Below are 12,087 nucleotides of genomic sequence, written 5' to 3' on the forward strand. Positions count from 1 at the left end.
AGGCGATGTGTGTGGGGGGCACATAGGGACTAGCTGCCACCAAAGCCACCATCTGCACCCACCCCCCCCTTGCTGCCGCCAATGGCAACTGTGGGCGGTCCCTGCTTGTCACCGCCAACACCACTCCCACCAGCTGCGGGTGGTCCTCACTTGCCACCATGGTGCCACCCCAGTCACAGGAAGCACCAGTCATTCATGCACTTCTCAATATATGAACTCCAAATTATGTAGTATAACGAGCTAATTGGTACGCTAGTGTGAAATAAGAGCTAAATGGAGACCACCACTTCCTTATATGAAACCTTTTCCCTGTGAACAAAGTATATGCTTATATATTCCTGTAGTACAAGATATAGTCTTTATATAAAACCCAGAGAGCCACCTACTGTAGCATCATTAACTGCAAAGTGGGCAATATTAATTTAATACAGGGCTGCTCAGCCTACAGCCCATGGCCTAGATCCAGCCCATAATGCCATGTCATCCAGCCCTTGAGGCTCCCCACAGGTCCAGAAATTTGGCAGCAGGTGAGAGGTGGCACCACTCCCCCAATACCAAATTTTTGGTAGAGCCAAAAATGGACTGCCTCCCAATCTCAGTGCACAGGAACAGGCAGGGGTGGTGCTAAGCCCCAGGACCTAATACTGGAGCAGTGCCAGCTCCCTGAGACCCATTCCTGGAGTGTTGGGGAGAAGGGATGGCATCATGACCTCAGGGCCCAATCTCAGTTTGAGGAGGTTGCAATGGGCCCCTGAGGACCAGTCCTGGTGGGAGCAGGTGGGAGGACATGGCACTGGGACCAAATCCCAGGGTGCTAGGGTAGGAGAGGGCAGTGCCAGGCTCCTAGGGAACAATGTTGGGCCCCGAGGCTTACTCCCGACAGTCAGGGCAGGGAAGAGATGGTGCCAGGCCCAGGGCCTGATCCAGCCCACAAACCAGCTCTGCCCCATTCATCTGGCTCACAGGGCCAAAAGGTTGAGCACGACTGATTTAAACAGGATTATTCTTAAAATAATGTCATTGTGCATACAGGGCTGATTGATTTATTCTACATTTCACCAAGTTGGGAAATGTACAATTTAGCAGTTTAACTAAATTGAATGGTATTTCAGCTACTCAGGTCATATTACACGCTGTAAGACAAACAGTGAGAATTGTAAAAAATACTACTCTGCTCTGTTTCTCTTAAGAAAGAGAAGGGTGAAATAATAGATCAGTGGTGCAAGGAACTTAGCTGAATATATGACTATTAAGTAAATTCTCTAGTATTTTGAGTTCAAGGCTGCGTCAGAGCTTTCCACAACTAGAAAACCTGCAATCCAGCACAGTGGCAGACCCACTTTCCTGACCACGACTAAAGTTTATACCAACATACTGCCCCAAGAAAGAGACTAGAGTCAGTCATTGACAGATTTAACAAATGTAGCAAGTACATCAGCCTATTTAGGAGTCTCTGGGACCTAAACTAATATTTGGACTGTCAAAACTCTAGCTGTTTCTTATAGCCCTCTTTCACAGGCACGACACTACGCAACTTGACAAAACAGATTTCTGTCAAAGTCTTAGAGAATAAGTTATAGGTTACTCTTGTATTTTTGGTTATTCTTATAGTTACAAGTACCAGGCATGATCATGAATATTTTTTGTCCATTACTTGAATTTCTCCAAAAGATTAAGAGCTTCCTTTTCCTCCAGTCTTCACCGCATCTAGACTGAAATACTCCAATGTATTTTATATGTAGTAACCCTTAAGAGCAACTAAAAAGTGGCCTATACAGAATGCATCTCTCTGCTTAATAGTGCAGGCTCTACAGAACATATTCCAACCATTCTTCATTGCCTGCTTTAAGCTGGAATTTTCCCCCATAACCTTTTCATGGTTCTGTAAAGCCCTGTGTAGTTTGAACTTTACAAGCTTTAGCACCCCTATTTGCTAACAGGCAAGATTAACTGAGCTGTCATTGCTGACAGTCTTCTGCTACCTACAGACTAGAAGGGAGTCCTCCACCTACCTGACTTCCTCCACTGGTCTAACAGACTACATTTGACAGCCTTCAGGGAACAGTATAGGCTTTCTTTTCCCCAGGCTAGAGGGGTTAGACAAATTAGTTTAAAAGTTTATTATAAGTTGATTTATGGTTTAGTATTGCTTTTCCTACTCTAAGTGTGTTCCAATGAGTGCATGTTATACCTATTTATGATTACACTGAAAAGAAAGACAGCAGCAGTGAATCTGTCTTTGTGTTAACTACTTGGCTTGGTTGTAAAAAAATTGCATACCTATTTGTCATACCCCTCCTTTGAACTAGCCATATTTCCTGTTCCATACAAATAATACATTCATTCCAGTTGTAAAACACAAAAACCAATGCTTATTAAAAGCCTGAAGTTTGATAGGTAAGGTTATACACCCACAATTAATTTATCTTACTGTACCTAAGTTACATGGGCTCTCACTTCTTCCCATAGACCTGTTTCATACAAATTTGAAAGTGCTGGTGACTAAGTATGGCTCCAATGTCACCTTATTTGAATTTCAACTCGATGATGGGGGTAGAAATTAGGGTGCAGCATATACATTGAGAAAAAAAAATACTCTACAGAATTTAGAACTTCACATGAAGGCAGTCTTAGATTAAGTTCCCCCAAGGTGGGACAAAAACATCCCTAAGTGCATTAGCAAAGGGAAGCAGAAGGACCACCAGTGACAATGTTACTGGACATGCTGCAAGTCACTTGTGTTCTTTGTACCAAGGCCACAAACTTGAAAGTATCCATGCATGCAGCAGCTTACTCACATGAACAGCTGCACGCATCCCAGGCCGTTGATGATGCAGGAAGAATCCCAGGCTGATTATTTGTAACTGAGAACAGTTCTATAATGGTTTTTTGTTTGGTTGGTTGTTTTGTTTTTTTACACATTTGATTTTATTAAATTAACACTGGCCTAACAACCTAGTTGCCTGACCACAATCCAAAGAGAAACTTAGTTTCCAGAGACTAATCACAATTTGTGAAGAGTGACTAGGCCTTTACTAAGATACCTTAAAGATTAAGTCTTCCAACCTTTCCTTCAATGATTAGCTTCCTTGCTTCTAGTTAATTTCCTTTTGGAGATAAATGAAGTCTAACAGCTTAAGACATCACAAAGATAGCAAAACCTTGTCAAAAAGTCATTATAACAAGACTTAGTAAAAGTCTTAGCGGTACTTTTTCATTTTTACAATATATAATTATGTCAAAGTTTTTCATTTTCTTGGAAAGGTAAATCAAAATTAAAACTGAGCATACTAGTAATTTAAAGGTGAAAAAGATCTTTGCAAAACAAGCTAGTAAAACTAAGAATTTCAGGAGGCAAGTTTTAAAAACCTTACTCATTTGACAACATGGAAATACACCATTTAAGTAGCCAAGCAGCTCAGTTTCACTTGCTGGCAACATCAACACTCAAGCATAGTGACTCTTTTTAAATCTTAATGGTATTTATGTAATCTGCAGATCACAATCCATAGGCTGGTTTCAGAACTCTTACCATCTTAATGCTAACTGTAAAAATTATTATGAAGAGATACCTGATGATGGACAAACAGAAAGCGAAACAGGAATTCTATGAATTATCTCCTGAAATGGAATTAGATAATCAGGTGCTTAGAGAAATGGGTGGTAATTTACCCTCAGGGTATCTTTTTGGTAAGGTTTTTTTTTCCAAATACCCAGGAAACCCTTCAATATCTTCCCTATGCTGAGGTAGTCCACTTGGTTTACCACCTAGTCAACTATAAACACAATGGTTTGCCAGCTGTTACTTTACTGCATCCTCCATCTTTTGACAGAAGCCTAGACACAAGATGTAATTTGTGCCTTTGTTTTGTTTATATATTTTAGTTAATTATATTACAAATCCAGAAAAACATATACTTATTCATTAAGAGCAGAGATTTAAATATAGATTAGGCCTGCGTAGTCTGTTCACAAACAGACAAATGTTAACAACCTTGGTCACAGATAACACACTGAAATGTAAAAGTTTGCCACCTAATGCACTCACAATATCTATTACCTACCTCCACAAGCATTTATAGTTCAATTATTAAGAGAAAAATACCTATGCTGAGGTATGCAAGTCTTACCTGATACTACTTAAGTCTGTAACCATTTTCCCATTATGTAACAACTACAATTTGATTAAGCTGTTATGTTATGCCACACTGTTTTATAATACTTAAAATAAATTGAACAAAATATTATTAGGATATTACCAGAGGCACATCAAACAGTTATTCCCCTGTCCAAAAAAAAACAAGATGTCTGATCATATTATTCTAAGGAGCATAAAACTGCATGACATGAGACACCAGCCAAATCAGAATTCCATTTACTTCAGTCAATTTGGCTACAAAGTCAAAAAAATGAACTGCTATTGCCATTGGTTGTGGAAATGCTCTTGCATCTAGTAAGACATGACAATATAATTAATATGATTTTGTTTATAAGTTAGTACAAATAATTAATTTTATTTGAGATGGGATTTAATCATATTAAAGATCTATACTGATCATTAGATACCTACTTTCCAAGGACAGTACATGGAATGACAGAACATTTCCTCCCCTCCACCAAGTATTTCTGACAACTTTAGTTTAATTTTTTACTAGGAAAAAATATGAGTGACCACACAGAATTTTTAAGACTCCCACTCTTACATTTTTTAAAAACTACAGTCCATATCATTTTTGACTTGTTAACATACCTTGTATCATATCTATTATAATTAAACATTATGAAAACTTTTACCATATTTACTTGAATCCAAGACAAGGTTTTTCTCCCCACATTTAACTTGGAGGTGTGGGGAGCCTCTCATCTTGAATTTAAGTACAAATCAGAAGCATAGTCAGCAACAGCAACAGCAGCTGCAGCTGCGGCTCCAACTCCAGCCCCAATCCAGGGTCAGGGTCAGAGCCAGAGCCACAGCCACCACCTGCCCCATCCCAAATTTTCCTCCTGCCATCACCCCCACCCCCCAACCACAGCCTCTGGCCCCCCACCTGCCCCACTCCATCTCAGGCCCAGCTCCAGCTTAGGGCACCAAGCACATCACTCCAGCCCCACTGCTGCATGGCTGGGCTGATTCACACATGCCCTGTATCCTGGGAATCATCACATGCCCTGTATCCTGGGCTGAAGCAGAGCCAGAGACAGGCTGGGGTTGGAGGGTAAGCGGTGATAGAGAGGCATGTAGCAGAAGGCAAGGTAGGTAGGCACTGGTGCACAAGTTGAGGGGGGGTGGGAAGGAGACAGGCAGCAGGGATCCACTTGACTCTCCTACTGTCTGCTCCCATGCTGTTGCTTGTCCTAGCTCTCCAATAATTAGATTTTATACATAGAAAATAATAACAAATGCATAAAATTTTCCATTTGTAGAATCTTATTATTAGGGGGTCATCTTAAATTCAGGTAAATATGGTATTCCCTTTTCTGAACAACTGCACAAATGGCATAAAACAATTCAAAGTTCACATACAACAAAAACAGAAATTAACTTTCATCGTCAAAACTTGTATAAGCTCTCTCATCTATTCTAGGAGCCTCATGTACTTAGGCAAAAAGGAATGCAGGTACCTTACTATGTTGGTTAGAGGTACATAGATATATTGGTTGGGTATTGGATCAGCACCAATAAAAGGGAAGTGACACTATTGGTTATTGGCTTTTTGTGGCCATTGCAGCCAATAATGTTTACTAATAATTATGCCTTCTGGCCAGGGCCCTAGGCACCTGGGTTCCTCATCAGCCGTGGGGCCGCTGCCCCCAAATGCCTGGGTTCCCTCCCACGGGCTAGAGTAATCTGAATGCAGAGGGCCCAATCTGGATGCAGAGGCTCAAGCATTTCTCCATCCTCACCGCCATCCCCTCACTGGCAGGCCAGGCTGGGTTGAACTGGGTAGGTCTGGAGTGGAGTGGAGTGGAACAGCTGGCTCAGTGTCAGGGCACTGGTGTAGCAAAGACTGCAGGTTGGGGCTGAGGCAGGCACTGTAAAAGGCAGTAAGTGCCACAGAGATGTGACTGTAGCAGGGAGCTACACAGCCCAGCCTGGTTTGGGGTGGCACGACTCAGCCTGCAGTGCCCAAGGATCCACGCCCCAAGGGCCAGGGTCAGAGCCTGGCAAGGGCCAGTGCAACCGCTCCCCACAACTGTGTGCAGCAGGGTCCTGCCCTTCCCGGGGCCAAGACCAGGTCCATTCAGATACAGGCAACTGGTAGGGTGGGGCATGTGTGGGCCTGCAGCGAGTTGGGAGTGGGGGGGGGGGGGGGGCACTAAGTCCCAGCACAGAAGCATAGGAGTGAATATGGGGCTTCTGCCCCCCCCAAGGTCCACCCACAAATTGTGCCCCTCCAGATTCAGAAGGCACCAGCCACCCCTGCATTCAGCCTCCCTGCAAAGCATGGGTGCTTGCCCTGCCCCTGGCAGCAGCAGCATCAGAAGGGCAAGGGGCCCTTGCCCCTGCAGCCCAGCTGCAGGGGAGGAGTGGCACTGTTTCTCCAGGCTTGGAGTGGTATCATAGCCCTGCCATGAGCAGAGGGAGGAAAGCGAGGAGCCTGGCCCAGAGCCCTGCTGGGGAGGCTCAGGCAGCTGCCCTAGGCTCAGGATTCAAGAACATTGTACAGAAGAAAGGCTCTGCACAGCCAGTCGCAGACACTGGTAGGCCAGCCCCACCTGCTGCAACTGCCACAGGCTACTTTTACATGTGCTGAGGGGGGGCACTTTAATTAGAGTAGCTTCATGCGTAATGTATCAGTCCCCCACTTTAAAATGGCAGTAGGGGCACTCAAAATAAAGCTTGTTTGACAAACTTTAATTCAAATCGCTCCCACCACCCTTTTTAAGTGTGGGGACACCGATACATGAGACACAGGAGGCTGCAGGAGCACAGCAATTGACATGTCCAGCACACTCAATTAATCTGAAATTCCAGTGCATCAGAGTTGCCCCCCTGCTTGTGTATAGGCAACATAAATGAAAGAAAACCAAAAAAACAACAGCGATTTATGTCAGTAGTTTAAAATGCTTTATTATTAAAGCATCGAGACCTTCTACAGCACCTCCAGAAGAAAGGCCCCTCAACGTCACTGACCTCATCTAGCCCTGCCCACTGCAGGGGTGGAACCTCCTGGGGCTCCGCCCCTGTCCCAAGAGGCGGGACTTTTCCCCCAGCAGCAGGGGCAGGGCAATCTGGGACTCTGCCTCCTGGTGGGGGTGCAGTTAGGCCTGCACAGGAGGTGGCGCTCTCCTTGAAGCACCATCCACCTATGTTTTTAGTTATTATTACTAAATATCAGCGAATACTGATCTGATAACTGATATGGTTGGTTAATAATCAGCTATTGGTATCGGCAAAGAAATCTTTATTGGTGCACCCCTAATGTTGGTTGACAGTTTTCCAAGTTAAAAAAGTTTGCCTGGATTAGGAAAGCCATTTTACCTTTATGCACTAGTTTCTAAACAGGCTGAAGCAGAACCGTAAATAGCATCCAAAATGGATCCAACCCTTTAGTTCCATGCCTTTACCACAAAATGAATCTCGATTGCCACATTAGGATTCACTAGAACAAGAGACCAGAAAGAGCCTATTCAATCCTCTTTCAAAGCTAACCAACATTTGTAGCTGGGTAAACTGAAACATAAGGGTTTTCAAACCTCATGTGAAAAATAATGATCATCTAAAAGGGGATTGAAGAAATTCCCCATTACATGCAGAACCGCGAAAAAGGCCAGACACTTCAGAAAGTCCTTCAATCAGTATCAAGTGACTGCTAGATTAACAATATCTAGGGGGACAAATTGCCTGTTTTAGGCTAACCATTCTCAAGTTCTCATAAATGGAATGATTTAAAAATACCTTGAATTGTAATTGTTTTTACAAGCTGGACTTTTAAATAGTGTCATGATTCAAACAAGCCAGTAAAGAACATAAGATTTTAAACAGAGTCCAAAAGCTTAGATAAAGACAGATTTAGGCACAAGAAAGAATTCCAATAAAGGCACTGAACCCAATGCCATGAATGGCCATTGAGATACAATGAGAAAAAGTTTGGATTACAATAAATCACAGAGTACTAAAAGGAATAATATACCCTAAAATGACAGTTCTCAAACTGTTTAGACTCAAAACACCGCTTAGAAAATGCCAGCCTTTTGCTGCTTCTATTTTTTTGACTATGGAAAAAATAATGAAGCAATTAATTATTCTATTGTAAAGAACTAAGGAAGGCCACGACAGGTCAGAATATTCCTTACGCTATGGACTCCTATTTGAAATCTCTAGGTTCCTCCTGTGAATCATGTGTAGGCCTTTGCACACCCAATCACACTTATATTGTGCAGCAACACTAAAAGGCTGGTTAAGAATCACTTCCCTAGAACACAGATTTCACACCTCTTCCATCCCTAACTTCTAATTATACAGTAACTTGTATTAAAATGCATATTTGTAGCCTGGGAAACATCACCACAATTCAGACTCAAGAATTGGGCAAGCTACAAACAAGCTCCCCTATACATTCTGAAACTATGCTTCAGTCCCAAACTTCTCCCAAGAAGGTAGCAATGCGTGTAGCAATCAATGCGTGTATTGCTTTCTTCAGCGGGTAAACATTCATGGGAAACCATGAACCAGCAAAGCTAACTTTCTCAACTGAAACAAAACAATTTTGTCACGCAGCCCTACAAATGAATAAGACAACCCAGGGTGACATCTATAAAAATTGTAAAGCCTACTTAATTATTTTTTCCCTTATTTACTTAAGGAAAAGTTGAGACCCTTGCTACCCATACTGGGTATGTTGCAAAGGAGATACTATCTCCATGATTCCTTAAGAGGAACTAGGCATATTAGGGAGTAAAAATCAAATAAGGTATTTATTACCAGTTGGTTCAGAAAGGATAAATTATAGTTATTAAACTTAATATTTGTTACCATGTTGTATATGTGCCTAAAACACTGGATTGAAGGGCACTTTCAGAAATGCAGAATACTAATTTCCAAGTAGATATCTATGCAAAATCTGAAATTCTGCTAAATTAACTGAAGTAGAGAGGACAAACAGCAGTTTTTATGGCATAAGAGTTTAACAGAAGAACATGTAACATGGAAACAAAATCCGAGTTGACTAAGGCTGTTCTAGATTTTTTTTATAATCCAACTTGAGATCTGGTCATGAGCAGAGTAAATACATTTTCATTTTTATTTTCTGCTTGGTGGAAGGGACTTAGGCAATTAGCTTTCAGAGGGAAAATCCAATTGCAGAGGGATTTCGTTCTAGTTTTATTGTGTTTTTCTTCTACCTGTTACCAAGATTAATTGACCAGTAGACCGAAAGCAATTGAGACAAGTAACTGTTTTTCTTCTCCCCCCGCCTTTCCCCTCCTACATACCTGCACTTTAACCCACGCACCCGGGCCTTTTCACCACTGTCTACTTCATGGTCAACCAGGTAACAGTTTTATAGCACTCAGTGTCTTATAAGTCTTGCCTACTCCATCATCTCATTCACCAAATCTCCTTCCACACCCCTACCATGCTACATTTCTCCTGCCAATCCTGATATTTGAAGTAGTGGCAAATTATTTTCCAAATAAGCTGAAAGTCTACGAATGTATACATGCAAACACATGTACAACCACCACCAGTATAACTGGTGATAGAAGGAAGGGCAGAGACAAAAATAAGGAACTTTAGGGGGAACCCCATGCAGAGCATTTCTCCAGAGCAACCCAACAGGTAAGCAAATGCGACCCAAGACCACTTTTACTCTTACCCTAAAACGCCCATCAAAAAATGCAATACGTGTGTGTGTCACACCGAGGAAAACAAAGTCTTTAAAAACTTACAAAATAGATTTACACAGAACACAGTCCTGTCATTTTAATTCTTGCCTGCTTCCTGACCCCATGAACAGACTTGAAAGGACAAACTTTTTCTCTTCCTTTTCCCCCTTAAGCTTCTCCAATAGCATCCATTAGCACTACCAGATAACTTGCTTCCCTCCCATCTACTTATGAGTGAGCACCACAAAAGCAGCATGCGTATTTAAATAGCATACACTAAATATAAATACTGCTAACATTGTATAAGTTTGGCATGTATTTTATTAGTATTCACTAATAAACTATATATAACTATACATATGGTTAGCTGTCCACTAACCATGCGAAGACTGTAAAGCCAATACAAAATAACTAAGAATTTGTCAGGCCACTTTGGAGATCCCCCCAAAAATATCACATACATTTTTGTGTCAAGATTTCTTTCCAGGACAAGACTGACCGCAAGCCGTCATTAGCTTCTCTTAAGATATGAGACATTACTGTGACAATAAAATGATCTATCAAAGGTATCAAAGAATGAAAACTGAATGGAAAAAAAAAAAAAAAAATCACACGTCTTTTTTGCCACAACATATTTCCATTGAATCGAGAAGAGTGGCCACCTGCAGCGCCGACAGCCAACATCTCTGGACAGGCAGTGACAGCTAATTCAGACAGCCAACGTCTCCCCTACACAGGGGCTAGGAGCTCCTTCCAGCCCCCAGGAGAGGCGGGGCCGCTCTGCGGGCGGGCTCGTTCCTGGCCTGGCGAGGCCACGAAATCGAAGCAAACCGAAACCATGACAGCGACCGACCCGCTGCCCAGCAGCAGCTCCCGGCCGCCGGATGGCCTCCCCGCGCCGTGGAGGACTGGGTAGGGACGCGTTGCTTCTGCAGTCAGCGAGCCCGGGGGCAGCCCGCGTCGGCAGGACGGGACCAGGCTGGGGCAGGCGGCGCGAGGGAGAGCCGGCAGGACCCGGCTTCCCGGCAGGGCAGAGCAGAGCAGGACAGGGCTGGGAGCCGGAAGGGAAGGGCCCCCGCCTGCAGCCCCCGGCGGGGCGCGCTTAGGCCCGGCCACGGCCGCCCCGCGAGGAGACACCGGCGCCGCCGCCCCTCACCTTGGAAGCTTTTGCCGGGGGGGCCAGGTGCGAACATGAGCGCCCCGCGCTGCCCAGCCCGGCCCAGCCCCCGTCGCCGCCGCCTCGGAGCTGCCGGCCCGGCCCGGCCTGTCCCGCCGCCGCCGCGCTGCCCCCGAGCTTGCCGCGCCGCGCCACTCCGGCCCCAGGCAGCCGGGCCACGTCCCTGCCAGAGCCCAGAGCCCAGCGCGCAGGCGCACATTCCCGCCACAGGCCGCCGCTGCCGCCGCCCGCTGAACCACTGGCCTTGGGAGCAGCCGTTACCGCCCCTGCCCCGCCCCCGGCCCCGGCCAGCTGCGGGCGCCGTCCTCAAGCGGAACCCACCCTTCCCCAGGGCGACGGAGGGGGCAACGGGAGAAGTGTAGCGCCCCCCTGGTGCTGGGGCTCTGGCTGCCCCTTCCCACAGGCCTCCCGGCCCCTCGCCCAGCCTGCTGGTGGCGCCGCGTGGGCTGCCGCCCGTCCGCGTCCCCCTGCTCGGGGCAAAAGGAGCAGGATTGGCCGCGTCGGATGTCCCCATCTCGGCCTCGCCGAAGCCGTACTCCGAGCTCAGGGCACTCGTTGGCCACAGAAGAGACACAAAGTCAAGCGTCGTGTAAAGATGTATCCCTAAGACTCAGGCTCACGTGCATGCAGCAGATTCTCGTGCTGCAATAGTGTTTTCCCCTAGGTATTAACACCCTGATCTCCAGGAAGTCAGTCCCACCCCAGGCTGCCTCCCGAGGGAGCCTCAGACAGATGACAAAGCTTTTATGACTTCCAGCTCAGCTCTTCCATTGAAGTCATTCTGGAAGCCACAGCAACTGCAGAACATGGCTGCCAGATGTCTCCTAACAAAATCCACTGTTTGATTTGGAGCATTGGCTCTTTGTGGCAAGAATGCGTCCTTTTAAGGGTTTAGCCTAGTGCTGTGTACATTTGATTATATATACACACCATCAAGTGTGTATGTATAGATATATTTACACACATATCTATACATTATGTACATATGTACAACAAAACATTTTGATAGTACCCCAATACACCAAGTAAGATCCACTATTATTTTTAGCAGGGCTACATCAGGTTTCTATTGCATTAGGCAC

General features: G+C 44.8%; 1 protein-coding gene across 2 annotated transcripts in view; it reads right to left on the reverse strand.

Annotated features, from left to right (window-relative positions):
• EVI5 (ecotropic viral integration site 5) overlaps nucleotides 1-11,259 on the reverse strand; it is a 157,318-nt gene extending 146,059 nt beyond the window's left edge. For both annotated transcript variants that reach the window (XM_090047684.1, XM_090047683.1), the window contains exon 1: nucleotides 10,985-11,259. The gene's annotated coding sequence lies outside the window, so the exon portion shown is untranslated. The remainder of the gene's footprint in view (nucleotides 1-10,984) is intronic.
• Between the last annotated feature and the right edge of the window lie 828 nt (nucleotides 11,260-12,087).

Source organism: Crocodylus siamensis, chromosome 5 (assembly GCF_052110815.1).
Source record: "Crocodylus siamensis isolate JL-2025a chromosome 5, ASM5211081v1, whole genome shotgun sequence".
Taxonomy (NCBI): Eukaryota; Metazoa; Chordata; order Crocodylia; family Crocodylidae; genus Crocodylus; species Crocodylus siamensis.